The sequence below is a fragment of the Copadichromis virginalis genome, linkage group LG2 (assembly GCF_057382275.1).
Source record: "Copadichromis virginalis isolate Kocher_CV1m ecotype Utaka linkage group LG2, C_Virginalis_male_GT1.1, whole genome shotgun sequence".
Taxonomy (NCBI): Eukaryota; Metazoa; Chordata; class Actinopteri; order Cichliformes; family Cichlidae; genus Copadichromis; species Copadichromis virginalis.
Genome location: NC_140619.1, coordinates 38,532,785 through 38,550,799, shown reverse-complemented (window position 1 = coordinate 38,550,799; position 18,015 = coordinate 38,532,785). Strand labels below are relative to the sequence as shown.

The 18,015-nt window shown below is 46.8% G+C and overlaps 1 pseudogene across 1 annotated transcript; it reads right to left on the bottom strand.

Annotated features, from left to right (window-relative positions):
• Positions 1–3,306: 3,306 nt before the first annotated feature.
• On the bottom strand, positions 3,307–9,409 carry LOC146717996 (uncharacterized; annotated as a pseudogene). The gene is made up of 3 exons (XR_014922117.1): positions 9,180–9,409; positions 7,259–8,221; positions 3,307–4,271 (listed from the first exon to the last, which is right to left on the bottom strand). The product of XR_014922117.1 is annotated as an uncharacterized LOC146717996 (transcript).
• Positions 9,410–18,015: the final 8,606 nt, after the last annotated feature.

Here is an 18,015-nt window from a genome sequence, read left to right as displayed (position 1 = left end):
AATAAGATAAAATATATAAATTAAAGTTGAAAATAAAATAACTGTACAACAAAATACACAATACACAATACACAATATAGAACTATATAAGAATGTATGAAGAAATATAAATGTAAATAAATATATACACAATAACAGCAGCTGTACAAGTATTAACCGGAAATGAAGAATATAGTGACCAGTGTTGTGCAAAACCAAAGTCCAGAAAGTCCAGTGTGTGTGTAAGAACCATATGTGTGGGTCAGTACTGTGTGGTGGTGTGATTGAGAGACCGTATCGCCTGCGGGAAGAAGCTCCTCCTCAGTCTCTCTGTGTTGGTCTTCAGGGAGCAGAATCGCTTTCCTGACCTCAGCAGAGAGAACAGTCTGTTGTTGGGATGGCTGAGGTCCTTCACCATCTTCCTGGCCTTGGTCCAGCACCGCCTGCTGTAGATTGAGTGCAGGTCAGGGAGCTCGGAGCGGATGGTGCGCTCAGCTGACCGCACAACCCTCTGTAGAGCTCGTCTGTCCTGCATGGTGCTGTTCCCGAACCAGGTTAAGATGTTTCCCGCCAGGATGCTCTCTATGGTGCACGAGTAAAAGTTCCTGAGCACCTTGGAGGGCAGTTGGAAGTCTCTCAAGCGTCTGAGGTGGTAGAGACGCTGTCGGGCCTTTTTCACCACGGTGTTGATGTGACAGGACCATGACAGGTCCTGCGTGATGTGAACTCCGAGGTATTTGAAGCTGTCCACTCTCTCCACTGGGCACTCGTTGATGACGGGGGTCTGGTAGTTCCTCTCCTGCTTAGTGCTGAAGTCCACTATCAGCTCCTTTGTCTTACTGACGTTTAGAAGGAGGTTGTTCCTCTGGCACCAGTTCTCCAGATTCCTAATCTCCTTCAGGTAGGCCGTCTCGTTGTTATCAGAGATCAGGCCCACCACGACGGTGTCGTCAGCAAACTTGATGATGGTGGTGGAGCTGGTAGTGGCCACGCAGTCATATGTGTACAAAGAGTACAGCAGGGGGCTCAGAACACACCCCTGGGGGGCTCCAGTGCTGAGAGTGGTGGAGGCTGAGACATGTCCGCCCATCCTTACTGCCTGTGGTCTGCCAGTTAGGAAGTTGGAGATCCACTGACACATAGATGAGCTGAGTCCCAGATGCTCCAGCTTGGTGGTGAGTGTGGAGGGAATTATGGTGTTAAATGCAGAGCTGTAGTCTATGAAGAGCATTTTAACATAATTCCCCCTTCTAGTGTCCAAGTGAGTGAGTGATGTGTGGAGGAGATGAGAGATGGCATCGTCTGTGGAACGATTTGGACGGTAAGCGAACTGTAGTGGGTCCAGTGTGTCTGGTAGTGAAGAAATGATGAAGTCTCTGACCAGGCGTTCAAAGCACTTCATCACTACTGAGGTGAGGGCTACAGGGCGATAGTCATTGAGAGAAGCAGGGTGGGGTTTCTTCGGGACAGGAACAATGATGGACTCTTTGAAGCATGTGGGGATCACCGACTGAGATAAAGAGATGTTGAATATCTCAGTGAACACAGGAGCTAGCTGGTATGCGCAGTCTCTTAGGATACGACCTGGGATGCCGTCTGGTCCTGCTGCTTTCCTGGTGTTCACTCTCTTGAAGGCTCTCCTTACTTCATGCTCGGAGATGACGAGCACGTTTCCGGTGCTGGCAGTATCTTCCTGTCTGCAGCCGTTAGCGCCGCTAACACTAGCATTGTTGGAGACCTTAGCTGCAGCCTCGAAGCGAGCATAGAAAGTGTTCAGCTCGTCTGCCAGAGTCACGGCCGCGTTCGTCATACCGGTTGTTGGTGCTTTATAGTCCGTTATTGTCCTTAGTCCCCGCCACAGGCTCCTGGAGTCACTCTGTTGGAGTTGTGACTCTAGTTTCCTCCCGTAGCGCTGCTTCGCCTCTTTCACCGCCCTCCGCACGTTATATGACGCGGCTTTGTACGGGTCCATGTCCCCCGTCATGAGTCCTGTGTTGTAGGCAGCGGTGCGGGATCTCAGAGCGTCGCGGATGGTTTTATCCACCCACGGCTTCTGGTTGGGAAACGTTGTGATAGTCTTTGTCTCCACGGTATCATCCGCTAGTTTCCCGATGAATCCCACAACCGCTTCCGTAAACACGTTGACGTCATCGTCGGAGCTGTTTCTGAACATGCCCCAGTCTGCGTCATCGAGTGCGTCCTGTAACGCGGCCACCGATTGATCCGTCCAGCGCGCGACCTTCCTCTGAACCGGAACTTCCTGTTTCAGCCTTTGTTTGTATTTTGGCATGAGGAAGATGGTGGCGTGATCAGATTTGCCAAACGGGGGGCGGGATTGTGCCTTGTAGCCGTCCTTGACCGTAGTGTAGCAGTGGTCCAGTGTCCTTTCACCCCTGGTGGGGCAGGTGATGTGTTGATAAAAGTTCGGCGCTGCGCGTTTGAGGTTGGCGCTATTAAAGTCCCCCGTCACAATAAGCGCAGCGTCCCGGTGTTGTGTCTGGTGCTGTGTGAGTGCCTCATGCAGCTCGCATAAGGCGGTGACCGTGTCCGCTTGTGGTGGAATATAAACGGCACTTACAATGACCGATGTAAATTCCCGAGGTAGATAAAAAGGACGACACATGATGGACAGTAGTTCCAGATTTGGTGTGCAGGAGCGTGTGAGAGGAACAACGTTCGCACTGTTGCACCAGTTGTTGTTCACCATTAAACACACGCCGCCTCCCCTTGACTTCCCCGAGTCCCGTGTCCTGTCCATGCGGTGAACCGAGAAGAACTCGGCCGGCTGGATGGCGTGGTCCGGCACCGCTGGGTTCAGCCATGTCTCGGTGAAGCAGAGGAGATTGCTGTCCCGAATGTCTCTCTGGAACTTTATCCTGGCCCTGAGGTCGTCAAGCTTGTTCTCCAGTGACTGGACGTTGGCGAGCAGGATGCTAGGCAGAGGTGTGCGGTGTGCACGAGCTCTCAGCCTGTTCCTGACGCCGGCTCGCTTCCCTCTAGGCCGCCGCCGCTTCCCTTTGTTCTCCCTCGAGATCTCACTCGGCCAGCTCGGATCCGGAGTTAAAAACTTTGAATTGTGAGTACATTGTAAACCAATAGAAACAAGAGTGTCACTGTCATACCTAATGTACCCAATGGTGATGATTTTGCCGATTTAGAAACGCTGAAAACTAACTTAAAAAACAAAGACAAAGAAAAAGTGGTCGGAGCAGTCGTGACGGCAGCCGACCTCACCGGCGCCATCTTATTATTCATGTGTTGGAATCAAACTTCACTTTATCTTCAGAGTCAAACAGAAACAATGAAAACTCTCAGAATGAAGCTGGAGATGATTTTTAATAACATGACATCTGCTTCTTTTACAATCACAGACAAGAGCAAAGAAGTGAAGCACATAGAGATGATGATGATGATGATGATGATGATGATGAGTCAGTCCAGTCTAAAGGTTTTTGGTTCTGTTTGAATGAAGTTAAAGAACAGATCACACTGTCCTGGATGTGTGATTGATAAGTTGTTTAGCTGTTTTCAGATTATTCTAAACTTTCTGTGACTCCACATCTGTTTTGTTGGTTCTCTCCTCAGTGTCTGAGTTTGCATCACGTTGTCTTTCCTGCGGAATCCTGCTACTGATTGGAAGATGTCAAACTAAGTCTCTTGAGAATCTTGTCCAGCATGATTTTCAGGGTGCTGATATCAGGCACAGGATGTTCTACTTTGGCCACTGGGCTCCTGCGGATTTCAGAATCCTTTTCACATCTGTCTCCATAGTAACGATCTGGGCAGTTACACAGCCATTCATTGGAGTCCAGCAGCCTCTCACACGCTCCTTTGTTCTTACAGGGATCAGGGTCACAGACGGGTAAGGATTTGGAGTAATAGAGATGGATGTTGTAAACGTAATGGTCCAATATACACTCGAAACTCCGCAGGGCATTTGGGTTTACAACAAAGTAAGTTGAATAGCTGCTGTACATCACTTTGATATACTCTGTGACAGGAACACCAGCCACCTTATGACTGCACAGTTTTTTATGTTTAATATCCTCACACAGCATCCTTTTTTTTGTAAAATCTGGAGAAATAGCAACCAATTCCTCCTTGTAACAAGAAATCAACTGATTCTTAACTTCTTTTCTTTCTTCGTTTGTTTTCTGAGTATAGTCTACAGCCACAGTGATCTTACCCACAGGGACATTTGTCATATTATATCTATAGATGTAGTTTTGCTCCTGGTCTGTGTTGTACACCAGCACCACCCAGTTATACCAGTTGTACTTGTTGTCCAGAGCCTTTTTCACCAGGGCCCTGTTTCAGGAAGCCGGTTTGGAAAACTCAGAGTGAAAAACGACACTCACGGTTGAGTAACCCCGAACTGTCCAACTCGGAATATTCCGTTTCAGAAAGGCTGATAACACTTAGTTCAGTCAACGCGGAGTTGCTTTAACCCCAAGTGAAGCGCGCGGACGAGGATACATAAAGCCCTGATAAGCGGAGCACAGATTAAGCGAGTCACCATGGAGACGGAGGGAAAGAAGGCGCGGTCAATGCATTTCACAGCGCTTGAGGCCGAAATTCTGATGGCAGCATATGCTGATAACATGCAAATTCCGCGGAAAAAAGTAACACAGCCACAGCTGCAAAAGCATGCATGGCAAAACAAAGCCGACAGAGTCAATGCGTGAGTGTTAATTTAAACATTGATCGAGGGATTTCCACCCATTTAACACGTTATTTTATCATATGTTATTTTATTTGTTATTTTATACATTTTATTTTGTGATGTGAGCGCAGGTGCAACCCAACAGGCCCCAAACGTTCCTGGCAGCAAGTAAAAATGAAATATAAAAATATAGTCCAAACAGGTAAGGTGTAATTGTATTATGAGCCATATTGCTTGGTCTGTGTGTCCGATGTAAATCAATTGCAGTTAGAGGCTACATTAATTTTCTTTCTGTAAGCACTTATTGAAATTATCTGAGCACATTACAAGTACATATTTGCTTACTCTGTATGCTCAAATGTGACCCGTTATAGCCAACAGAAAAAAAGCGGAGGCCCAAAAAACAGGTGGGGGTCCTCCACCACCACCACTCACAGAGGCTGAGCAGTTGGCCCTCAGCCACAACACAGGGAGCGCCCTGTGGCTGAAGGCATCTCTGCGGGGACATCCTCTGAGTCAATAACCCCGCAAGACACAAGTGCCTACATAAGGGGTAACTTCAAAATAATACATGATGTGCATACATCCTTTCTCCACAGTCACCTTCGCAGTGCTACTCATTCATTTGATAAACTCTTTACCATAATGGATTATTTTGTAGTGAAGTTATTTTCCTACTGATTTTGCCTTCCCTCAGTCTTGGTTGTCTTTGAGAGCATAATGACAATGAAGTGTAAGGTGATTGGTATGTTTGTTAATTGCCATTTGGTCCCTTGTAAGTTATAAGTGACCTGTATAAACCTCATATTCTATCAGTTGATGGTGATGGTGTACTGCATCTGGTGCAGCCTCCTGTTGAGCCAGACCAACATGCAGTTGTGAGTAATACTCCACAGATTATATGAGTTTACAGTAGAACAGCAATGTTGTCTATTTCTTTACTACAGGAAAATAATGAAGAAACATTGACAGCTGTTACAGAGGAGGAAGCAACAGAGACACTTTATGAGGTTTACATCTTTTAATACTTTGTGTACAGGAAATACAGGCGACCAATAAAGCCAGTTGAACAAAAAATCTGTTTATTCTTCTTTCAACATGTTGAGGTGATGGGTCAAAAGAAATGATTGTGACATATGGTGTCTCTGACTGCGCTTCCATCTTGTATGTCCGTGGGAGGGTCAGGATGTTCATGGTTTGGATCACTGCTGATGTTTGGTTCAGAAGGACAGTGTTCTCCTCTAATTGTGGCAATGTTGTGAAGAATCACACATGCCACAATAATGTCACATGCCCTTTCTGGGGTGACCCTGAGTCTTTGCAGGCACTGGAACCGGGCCTTAAGCATTCCGATAGTCATTTCAATTCTGGCTCTTGTCCTGCAATTAGCCAGATTATATCGCTGCTGTGGGCCCGGTTCAGGGTCAGGGTAAGGGGTAAGCAAATAGGGTAAACATGGATACCCCCTATCACCAAGCAAGTAGCCAGTGAACTCTCCTAAGACAGAAGGGTACACTTCAGTTCAAATGTCCCTGAAGCAATTGGTCTTTATATATTTTAAAGTATTCTCAACTCACCATGTCCAAATTTTGTGCTCAGTGTACATTCACGGAATATTTGTGAGTCATGGACAGAGCCTGGCCACTTGGCTTCCACATTTGTGATAATGTTGGCAGCATCACATATGATCTTCACAGTGCAGAGAACACAAATTAGCATCCATTACTATAATGAAATAATTTGTTAGTTTGACATGCTACAGGGAACTATGTACCTGTACATTAATGCTGTGGAAAGACTTCCTGTTCACATAGTCTCCTTCATTTACTGAAGGAGCAATGATTGGAATGTGGGTGCCATCTGTACAGCCAATCACGCCTGGGAACCCTGAAAATAAATGTAAAATTTAAGTAGTAGTTCAAGTATCACCACATCATAAATTAAGTTTTGGTCATCCTGATACCTGCAATTTTGTGGCATCCCTCTTTGATGAATCTTGTGGGTCTATGACCGGGGAACACCACAAACGTGTACAGGAGACGTTTCAGTGCAACTGTAACATTCCTGACTGCCCGACAGACGGTAGCCTTGGAAACGTGCTCAGCGTCACCAATATTATACAGAAAGCTCCCGTTTGCAAGAAACCGAAGTGTTATACAAATAATATGCAATGAACTGAGAGCATGTCCGCGATGTGTCACATGCGTAATATATGGCCTGAGGATGTTATTCAAATAAATTATAGATTGTGCTGAGAAACGGTAACGTTCGCACAGAAAATCATCAGGAAATGATAAAATGTCCAAACGCGCTCTGATCACTCTCTCCCGGCGGAGAGCTCTGCGGAGAATTTGGGCTTCACGATCTACTGGCTCTTCAAGGAAGTGGCACGCCATGTCTGACACTTCCTACTGTCAGGTTTCCGACAAAGGGGCGGAGACAGTCAGGGTTAGTTGTAGTAAACCTGCTAGGGGGCAGGTTAGCTTCACGGCGTGTGTCGTCATAGTGACTCACTCAGGCTTCAGCTGAACTCGCTTTGTGAAACCGAAAACCCAGAGTTTTCGTTAACTCAGAGTATACTTACTCAGTTTTTCCACTAAACCGGCTTCCTGAAACAGGGCCCTGATCAGCGATGGAGGTTTTGTCGTCAGGATTCATTGCTTTTCCGATCTCCTCCACATCCTTCTTCATGTACTTCTTGTAGTTGTCCAGGCAGAATTTCAGAGCTGATATCTGAGCCTTGGAGACGGTCTTGAACATCTTGGTTTGTTCAGCTTCTTTGTCTGATGGGTTAAAACCAACCAGATCCCAGTAGAGCTGGTTGAGGAACATTCCCTTCACAGCAAGCTGCTAAAATATATGTTATATTTACCGATCTCTCTGATGCTACATTTAAACTTCTTCTTCAGCAGGCCGTTGAGGTTTCCACAGAGAGACGTGCTGCTGACTGTCAGGTAATGGTAGAGGTTGGCCACACTGCTGTGTTCTCATAGTAGTTGGTGAATATCTCTGCCTGTCGGAGTCTGTCTTCAGCAGTGTTTACCAACCCACTGTTCTCACGGAACTCTTCAAACTTCTTCCAGGCGTTGAGGATGCGGACCTCATCTTGAGAATAGACGCTGGCGTAGTTGAACCATTCTACATCTGTTGCCAGGTTGGAGATCTGGAGGGAGAGAGAGTCCAGTTTCCTGTTCACCTCAGCAAACCCTTCCCTCAGCTCCTTCACAGGGTTTTCCTGAGGGACAAATGCCAAGACCAAATTTGCAACCGGCGATGCCAGACGTATGAATTGAAGAGCAACTTTGGTGAATGCTGAGATCCCCTTCAACACACCTGACAATTTATCAGGATTTTTCTTTCCAATCGCTTCACTGATTATAGTCAGAGTGTCTTTTGAAAATTGCACAGATGCTGCGACCTCCTCTCTGGTACGGAAAGGCAGGGCTCTTTTTACCCTGTGTGGTGGAGACAGGTCGGTGGAGGTGGAGTCATGTGACCGAGCAGAGGAGGTCGTCCAGTAAAGGAGGAGGATCAGTGAAGCCAACAGCATGGAGGTAGACCACCGTGGAGACGCCATGACTGCAACACAGATAACATAACATGGGACATTTTCCTTAATGCTGTACATTGAAGAGTACCTCACCCTCCCTTCACAACCTGCTGTTTTCTAGAAGTTTTCCTTATTCAGACTGACGAACTGAGAGTTTTGTTTGGTGCACAGACTGTGATTCTGTCCAGGACAAATTTGTGAAAGTGGGCCATAAAACCAGCTCAGTATCCTGCAAATGAAGCCCATATTGGACAGTTCATTAAGATTTACATCATGTCCTTTGATGGATGTGTACGTCTGACCTTCATACCAGAGACCAGAGTTCACATCCCATCACAGACCTGCAGGAACATTTGTCCCTTTATCAACTGAACCATGGCCACTCGTGTTTTTATTGTCTGAGCCTTCCCATAACTTACCTATAATTTATCTGATACGACCGTGATCTGTCCCTAATCTTCAGCTGTGATTTACAGATACTGTACAAAGGGGCAGTTTTTAAAACATTGTAAAATTGTTCCATATCGATGTTCTTGTCTGGTGAAATGGTTACATTAAAGTTAGCTCTTCTGCTCAGAGAAAAGTTTGTTTAAGACCATGTAACTTACATAATTTACTATGTACATAACTGTGTACTCTGACAGTTTGTTAAAGTCACTCATTATGTTCAAAAGGAGGAAATGGACAGGTCTAATTTAGACGAATATATTAAAACATCATCTGCATATTGTCAGACTTTGAACTCTTGCTTTCCGATCTCACTTCTGTGTTGGAGCTGAAAGCAGCAGCAAAACATTCAATGTCCAGAGAAAAAAAGGAACAAAGAATGGTCAGTCCCTCATTATTACTTCCAGGGTTACATATCTGTGGCTTATTCAATTCTCCCTAACCTGAGTTACGAGTTACATCTGCTGCAGTGATCATCTGTATGTAACTATGTTTAACTGTACGATCCCTGTTAGATAAATAAATGCTAAAGACTCAGACCTGGGAAGAGGCTTGGAGAGCTGGATACTGGACCAGAAAGGTGAGGCTGGTGGAGCTGATCAGCAGGTAGTCTGGATGGTTGTTGGATGATGGTCTGTGACCTCTGAGCTCCACACAGCACAACCAGTTATTCTTATAGGAGGCTGACTGACCACACCTTCCCTTCAACCACATGATTCTCATCCACTTTGGAGCAGGTGGAGCTGGAGGCACAGAGGTTTACCTTATATGGAGACAGACACACACAAGTAATTATTGATTCAATGATAATTAATATACCACTATTCAGCACGGGCAGCACGGTGGCACGGTGGTTAGCACTGTTGCCTCACAGCAAGAAGGTCCTGAGTTCAATTCCAACATCAGGCCGGGGTCTTTCTGTGTGGAGTTTGCATGTTCTCCCCGTGTTTGCGTGGGTTCTCTCCGGGTACTCCGGCTTCCTCCCACCGTCCAAAGACATGCAGCTTGTGGGGATAGGTTAATTGGATAATCCAAATTGTCACTAGGTGTGAATGTGTGAGTGAATGAGAGTGCGAATGGTTGTCTGTCCCTGTGTGTTGGCCCTGCGACAGACTGGCGACCTGTCCAGGGTGTACCCTGCCTCTCGCCCTATGACAGCTGGGATAGGCTCCAGTGCCCCCCGCGACCCTGAAAAGGATAAGCGGAAGCGAATGGATGGATGATAATTAATATTTCAGTGTTCTGCAGAAGAGAATGTTTTGAGGACACTGATCTGAAAAACAGTCAAACACAGAGTTTGGACAGAGACAGAGAAATGCTGACCTGCAGGTTTTTCTCTGTTTAAAAAGCCAAAGTCCTGTTGGTGGTCCACAGCATCACAGTCTTTATTTAACAAGCAATGAAATTAAAATGAATTAAGGTTATTGTTGTGATATTTTGATACCATGGTAGCATTTACAGGATATTGTTTTGTAGTGATATTATACAGAAAAGAGTTACTCAATAAGGCCCATTTACTAGTTGTTTTTCTCTTTCTCTCTGACCCATGTATTGATGTGTAAGAATCACAGGCTGGTACCCCAAGGTCGAAAATACCACAGAGACGAGACCACTTCCTTACTCCCATCCTCCCTTCCTTATCTTTTATAAAAGAGCTTGTTAAAAAGCCAGGTGGTTTGTTTCAGAATTCACTAATGAAAGAACTCTGTATTCTATGTCTAGGAGTGTATTTTGCTGGGATGATCATAAATTGTAACTGAAGAGATAAACTACACAAAGGATACTTCTTTGCTCACAAGGAAGGAAGACGTTTCCTTATTTGGTCTGTACTGGTTTGAACTGAGAACCTGCTGACACACGAACCTTTTTCCTCTATATAAGCTGTTGTGTACTTAATAAACCTTTGAGTTGATTATGGGAAAGCAACCTGAAGCAGTCTGTGTTTCCTTGTTCTCCCAAGCTGCTCCCGACGTCGTAACTAACCCGCTGAACGGCATACCTGAGTGTTACTTTGAATAATTAGGAATCTTATAAGGAAAGGACAAAACTCTGCTTATCGGTGCTCACGCCTTGGAGGGAAACCGGGACGGAGATTTTCCCTTCAGTTATATAAATGGATGGCAACATTTCTGTATTGACAGAACTGCTATGAATGAGAATGAATGAGAAACACTGAAGTGAATTGAGGTAATTTAATGCAGTTCACTGGCACTCACTGACATTCAAGTGAAACATTTCATCAGGAATAATCTGTAATATTTGCTTGTTAAACAAAGACTGTGATGCTGTGGACAACCAACAGGACATTGGCTTTTTAAACAGAGAAAAACCTGCAGGTCAGCATTTCTCTGTCTCTGTCCAAACTCTGTGTTTGACTGCTTTTCAGATCAGTGTCCTCAAAACTGAAGTTTATTTCCATCAAACTTGTTTTTTGTTTGTTTTTCTTGTTTTTTTGGGGTTTTTTTGCCTGTCCCGTTTGGCTCTTTTGCCATCAGAATTATTGTCTAAAGGCGAAGAAAATCCCAGCCTTGCCGTAATGGTCCATTTGATTCACCTTTTATTGTTTATTTTATTTTCACTTGCTGAATACTGGACAGACTTGACTGGGGGAAAGAAGGGGAGAAAGAAAGAGGGAAAGAAAAACAGCTGAGAAGAGGGACGGGGGAGAAGGGCAAAAAACATAAACCAACAGAATAAACAGAGAAAAAAAAATGCATATATCGATCACCTGGATCACCTGTTGAGAAAGAAAAAGAAAACAAGCAGAAGAGAACAAGAGTAATAGAATAAACAACATCACAATGATATATGTGAATATAACAGTAAATACTAAATATTAAACATTATTGTGCAGCACATAAGATCAACAGAACACAGTGTGCTTTGAGGTAGGAGCCAAAAAGGGTGTAGTTTGTGGGTGTGATCACCTGTGTGTACACCTGTGAGCATGGACGCGCTTGTTTTTAAAAGGTTCCTTCATGTAATAATCTGCTAGAGGGTGTGGGGGGGCCACAGCCCCGTCCTCCAGGGTGTGAAGCAGGTATGGAGGAGATCAAAACTCCAGACATCCAGAGGCCCCCAGAACACAAGAGACCAAGGAAGACCAACAGAGGGGCAGCCGCACCACTGTCCCGGAAAGAGCTGAGGAGAGTCCCAGATGAGGGCTCACTCAGCAGCCGCGGAGCAGAAGCCAGGGGGGGTTGCAGTGACGCGCCCGTGAGCTCCGCCGGCAGCCAGCTGCGCCTGAGTGACCGAGCCCCAGGCCGAGAGGCCGGGGGCACCCCACCTCCGAAGTGGCCCGAGCGAGCCCCAGTCCATCAAACTTGTTAAAGATATGTCCTAAATTGCTTTGCAAGAGCAACTTGCAACAATGCAGTGAATGTACACAATAAAAATCATTTAAGAAACTGTCACTATAAAATACTTGTGTTTATAAGAGAAATTTAAGTCAAGGTCAGTAACACTGTTTGTATGCAAAGGTCTGTGCCCATTTTTCCATTTTAACACAGTGCTGTTTCCCAGAGAGGTGACTCTGAAACCATCTACTGTGTGATATTTGTAGTGACAGTGACTGATTGAACCAGATGCCTTCAGCAGATCATTAAAAAGATCTGTTTTCCTCTCCAGTTGATTTCCTGTGATCAGTCCTTTGCAGCACATCAGAAACCACAGTGGAAGAGAAGGGAAGGACGGGCACAGACTGCATATGATCCTTATTAGCATGTGAGGATTATGTCCAGTCTCAAAGAGATGATCCAAAACGCTGCAGTATAACTGCTGATAGGAAGTTTTTATTTATTTATTAACCTTTATTTAACCAGGAAGATCCCATTGAGATTAAAAACCTCTTTTTCAAGGGAGACCTGGCCAAGATAGGCAGCAGCAGATGTCTCACAGTTACAGAAATTACTCAAACACAGGCAGCAACAACACACATGCAACAATAAGTGAAAGAATACAAATAAAATAAAAATAAAATTCAATAAAATTCAAATAAAATAAAAAGTCAGTTAAAATGACAATCAATCTAATTGAAACAGTTGCATGTTATGGACTTGGCCTCAAGGATTCGTAGTTTAGATTTAAAATCACTTAATGAAATGAATTCAGTCATTTTCCATTCCTTCTGCAGTTTGTTCCAGGCCGAGGGTGCTAAATGGACAAAAGCTCTTTTACCAAGTTCAGTTCGGGCAAATGGAACAGAAAGCAACAAGTAACCATGCGGACGAAGAGAATACCGACCAGCATGTTTCATTACAAGCAGGGAACATATATAAGAAGGCAGCAACCCAAGTATCGCCTTATATATAAAACTGTATAAATGAGAGTTCCTCCGACTTACCAAAGCAGGCCATCCTACCTGAGAGTATAACTCACAGTGGTGAGTCTGAAATTTACAGTTAGTGATGAACCTCAGAGAAGCATGATACACAGAATCAACCATTCGAAGACATTGAGCAGAAGCATTCATATATAGAATATCACCATAATCCAGCACAGGCAAGAATGTTGCAGCAACAAGCCGCTTCTTTGTATTAAAAGAGAAACACAACTTATTTTGAAAATAAAATCTCAGTTTTAACTTCAGGTTTTTCACAAGATTCTCTACATGTGGTTTGAAGGTAAGCGAGTCATCAATTAAGATTCCCAGATATTTATAGGTGTGAACCAACTCTATTTTATTACCTTCAGTGGTTACTGATGGGATTGTTTGGGCTCGTCTCCTTGATTTAGAAAACAACATGAGCTTTGTTTTGGAAGTAGAAGAGATTCTTCTGTGCTTCTCTACTTGGGCTCCATGTAAACTCTTTTAATGGTCAGGCACCATCACATCTTAAAGAGCTCAGTCAACATCAGATTATCCAAATGCATCACTGTGGTTTAGAAATGCACGCCTTGGGTCCTGGTTGGTGTGTTGCCGGGGGTTGTGGGCGGGTGGGTGCATGGGGGCCCGGCCCTGGAGCAGGGTGCCGCCGGTGCGTCGAGCCACCTGGGGGGCTCTTCAACTGGTGGGGGAGATGGTCACATCTTGCAGGAGCTTTCCTCTCTTCAGGAACTCTCTCTGCAGGAGGGGGAGATACAGGAGAGGTGGAGGAAGATCTCAGCCTGGGTGTTTATTGTCTTATGTAGTCTGGAAGATGAGTGGATGGTGGGGTGGGTGCAGTTTTCTCTGTGGTGGGGTTGGGTGGACGGTCTCGGGCTCTGTGGGGCCGGGGGGCGCTGCTGCACTGGGCCCCGGTCTGGATGGGCCTGGGCCCCCTTTCCCTGGCGGGTCGCGGAGTGTGGGAGTGCCTACTGGGGTCAGCGGGGGAGCTGGCCCCAGGGAGGGGTTACCTGCCCCTCCCTTCCTTCCCTCCCCATCTCCAGCTGCCTCCCTCTTCCCGCTCCACCACAACCACCCACACATGCAGGACCTTGGAGTAGGGGTATGTCACCAGGGTGCAGAGGAGGCTACACCCCCCCCCCCCCCCCCCCCCGTCCCCTTCTGGCTGCCTCTGCCTCAATTTTATCCCACAACTTAGACATTCACATTACTCACACTCTCATTACACATACATATAGGATCTTGGGGGTGGGCACAATCACGGAGTCCAAAGTACCATCAGGGTGTACACCCCACCCCTGGCATCGTTGCCCACCTCTCAATTTTAAATACACATAGACATTGAGGGCTAGCAGGAGGGACTATGCGCTTACCTGCTGCTCTCTGGCAGGTAGCTCCATGCCCTCCTGGGTTTTACAGTTTTTTCTGGATGCTTAAACCCTAACTGTGATTCCTGTAGCACAATCTCTAAAACTATTCAGACTTATAGCAAAACCACTCACTGAGTTTGCAAAACTAAAAGCACAAAAACTGCTTTGCACTCAGTTTGCAATTTTGTAACACACACTTTGCAAAACTGTAGGCACAATTCACTGCACAACACTCAATTACCAAATTTCCAACACACTCCTAGCAAAAGTATACACATGTATGGCTATCATTAACACTAATTTGCCAACTGTCTGGCACACTTTCACATGTGAAAACTTTTTTAGATAATTAGTTCACTTTGCAATCAGCCTAAGCACTACAATACAGGTAAGCTGTGTGTGCGGAGTACAATGGAGGGAGCAGGAAGAGTGAGAAGTAGAGGAGGCCGAGGAAGAGGACGTGGAGGTGAAGAAGTAGGATGAAGAGGACGACAAGGACAAGGAGGAGCAAGAGGAAGACGAGGAGGGGGGAGAGGAAGATGAGGAGGGGGGAGAGGAAGGGTAGGAAGAGTAAGAAATAGAATTGCTGATGACATCAGAGCTACAATAGTGGACCATGTAATCAACCGTGGAATGACCCTGAGGGTAGCTGGCCAACGGGTCCAGCCTAACTCGAGCCGCTACACTGTAGCAAGCACCATAAGGACATCTTGAAATGAGAATCGGTGAGTACAGTCACTTTGCACAAAGATTTGTAGCACTGCCATATGCCAATGAGAAACACACCAATACCATTGATGTAAAAATACTGAAATTGTTACTTTACAGAATTGCTAGATGACCAGATGCTGGGGCAGAGGAAGCATGTTCACTGCAGACCAAGTAACCCATATAGTCATTATGGCGATTGCAAATAATCCTATACTTGGAAATAAACACTTGTGTTTGTTTTGATGTACTTGAAGTTTGGATCCCTCTATGCTTATGGATCTATGACAGAAGTATGAGCTCAAACTGACATAGCCTACCTTGTGCACAGAGAAAGCAAAAGCCAGATGTGTTTTGTATTCATACCATCAGTGTGCAGTTGGCGCATTGTGTGCTTAGTAGATGATGGCTTGTGTGTACTGTTTGATACGGAAACACCATTTTTACGAAGGTGTGTAGAGTTAATCTAGCTGTGTTTGCTTTTGCAAGAGAACTACAATGTTTTGATGATTGGGTGACAGGTTTTCTTATTTGTGTGAAGAGTTTTGCAAAATTAGCCAATAGTTACAAAAAATGTGCTTAAGCAATCAGAAGAAACTGTAAATGCACCTTAGAACACACATGCATCAACACTACAATGAGCGGGTGGAGGGAGGTTTGGAGTCTTCTCTCACCCCCGTTCTCTGCGGCCTGCTGGAGCAGGGGGGCTAGGAGGAGGAGTTGGCCGTCCGACTGCGGTCTGGAGTGTGGGGCCTCCCTGCTGCTACGGAGTCGGGGTGGTCTGCCTCTCCCCACCGCAGGGAAAAGGGTAACACCACCTGGGTCTGGGTGCAGTTCCCCCCTCCAGGGGCAAGGGTACCTAGACCCGGTTTGTAGAGTACGCTTGGGGAGTGTGATCGTGTGTACAGCGTCTCTTTATGTCTGTCTCCACGTTGGTTGAGTGTGGAGTAAGTGCATATGAGAGCATGAGGGTGGGAATGGATGTTTGTGTCTGTGTGTGCCTGTATGTCTGTGTCTATATGTCAGGTTGGGTGTCAGGCGCCACCTCTCTGGGGACATCTCAGGCCCTCCAAGGTTTGGAGGCCTATCTCCCCCTACCACCACTTCCCCTGCCAGTGGCGGACTCCCTCAGGTGTCGGTGCGTTGGTGGTTCTTTGTGTCTGGGGATGGGCGTCCAGGTGCACACCGGCTCACTCCTTGGCGGCCGCTTATCGGGGCCTGGAGCCTGGGGCTCGCTCGGGCCACTTTGGAGGTGGGGTGCCCCCGGCCTCTCGGCCTGGGGCTCGGTCACTCAGGCACAGCTGGCGGCCGGCGGAGCTCACGGGCGCGTCACTGCAACTCCCCCTGGCTTCTGCTCCGCGGCTGCTGAGTGAGCCCTCATCTGGGACTCTCCTCAGCTCTTTCCGGGACAGTGGCGCAGCTGCCCCTCTGTTGGTCTTCCTTGGTCTCTTGTGTTCTGGGGGCCTCTGGATGTCTGGAGTTTTGATCTCCTCCATACCCGCTTCACACCCTGGAGGACGGGGCTGTGGCCCCCCCACACACTCCCTAGCAGATCGTTACATGGAGAAACCTTGTTCCTCTCACACGCTCCTGCACACCAAATCTGGAACTACTGTCCATCATGTGTCGTCCTTTTTATCTACCTCGGGAATTTACATCGGTCATTGTAAGTGCCGTTTATATTCCACCACAAGCGGACACGGTCACCGCCTTATGCGAGCTGCATGAGGCACTCACACAACACCGGGACGCTGCGCTTATTGTGACGGGGGACTTTAATAGCGCCAACCTCAAACGCGCAGCGCCGAACTTTTATCAACACATCACCTGCCCCACCAGGGGTGAAAGGACACTGGACCACTGCTACACTACGGTCAAGGACGGCTACAAGGCACAATCCCGCCCCCCGTTTGGCAAATCTGATCACGCCGCCATCTTCCTCATGCCAAAATACAAACAAAGGCTGAAACAGGAAGTTCCGGTTCAGAGGAAGGTCGCGCGCTGGACGGATCAATCTGTGGCCGCGTTACAGGACGCACTCGATGACGCAGACTGGGGCATGTTCAGAAACAGCTCCGACGATGACGTCAACGTGTTTACGGAAGCGGTTGTGGGATTCATCGGGAAACTAGCGGATGATACCGTGGAGACAAAGACTATCACAACGTTTCCCAACCAGAAGCCGTGGGTGGATAAAACCATCCGCGACGCTCTGAGATCCCGCACCGCTGCCTACAACACGGGACTCATGACGGGGGACATGGACCCGTACAAAGCCGCGTCATATAACGTGCGGAGGGCGGTGAAAGAGGCGAAGCAGCGCTACGGGAGGAAACTAGAGTCACAACTCCAACAGAGTGACTCTAGGAGCCTGTGGCGGGGACTAAGGACAATAACGGACTATAAAGCACCAACAACCGGTATGACGAACGCGGCCGTGACTCTGGCAGACGAGCTGAACACTTTCTATGCTCGCTTCGAGGCTGCAGCTAAGGACTCCAACAATGCTAGTGTTAGCGGCGCTAACGGCTGCAGACAGGAAGATACTGCCAGCACCGGAAACGTGCTCGTCATCTCCGAGCATGAAGTAAGGAGAGCCTTCAAGAGAGTGAACACCAGGAAAGCAGCAGGACCAGACGGCATCCCAGGTCGTATCCTAAGAGACTGCGCATACCAGCTAGCTCCTGTGTTCACTGAGATATTCAACATCTCTTTATCTCAGTCGGTGATCCCCACATGCTTCAAAGAGTCCATCATTGTTCCTGTCCCGAAGAAACCCCACCCTGCTTCTCTCAATGACTATCGCCCTGTAGCCCTCACCTCAGTAGTGATGAAGTGCTTTGAACGCCTGGTCAGAGACTTCATCATTTCTTCACTACCAGACACACTGGACCCACTACAGTTCGCTTACCGTCCAAATCGTTCCACAGACGATGCCATCTCTCATCTCCTCCACACATCACTCACTCACTTG